Source organism: Cyprinodon variegatus, unplaced genomic scaffold (genome assembly GCF_000732505.1).
Source record: "Cyprinodon variegatus isolate N-32 unplaced genomic scaffold, C_variegatus-1.0 Scaffold489, whole genome shotgun sequence".
NCBI lineage: Eukaryota > Metazoa > Chordata > Actinopteri > Cyprinodontiformes > Cyprinodontidae > Cyprinodon > Cyprinodon variegatus.
This window is the reverse complement of record NW_015150942.1, coordinates 641881-642497: the sequence shown is the minus strand read 5'-3', so window position 1 is coordinate 642497 and position 617 is coordinate 641881.

The following is a 617-nucleotide window of genomic DNA, read 5'->3' as shown; positions in this document are numbered from 1 at the left end:
AGTTTCTGTAATTTAAGATTAAAAACCCTTTTGTTACAAGTTACCTGTGTCAGCTCTATAATCCCTCTGTAATGAAAGCTCTCTTTTCTTTCCTTTAATATACTTCTACCATGTACATTTTTGTTTTTGTTGCTTATTTTTTCACATAAAGTTTATATAGCGCCAATTCACAACACATCATCTCAAGGCACTTTACAGTTCACCAGATCATACAGTCTAATTGATTCAAAGTTTTATATCTAAGGAAAACCAGTTGATTGCATTGACTCTTTGACTCAAATGCAATCCCTCACACTAAGCATACTTGTAGTGACAGTGGAGAGGAAAAACTCCCTTTTAACAGGTAGGTACCTCCAGCAGAACCAGGCTCAGTGTGAGCGACCATCTGCTGAGGCCGACTGAGGTTCAAGGAAACAGAAGCAGAGACACAAAAGGCAACTGTAAGGAAACACACAGCCAGGCAGACAAGCTTTGAGCCAACTCCCATGTCAGAGGATGAAGAGAGCACATCCAGCCAGTCATAGGCAGAGAAACAGGACTACACTGAAAAACAGGCTGATATTTCTCTTCAGGATGGTGTCACAGCCAAACTGGAAGCTACTACGAGAAAAAGCAGA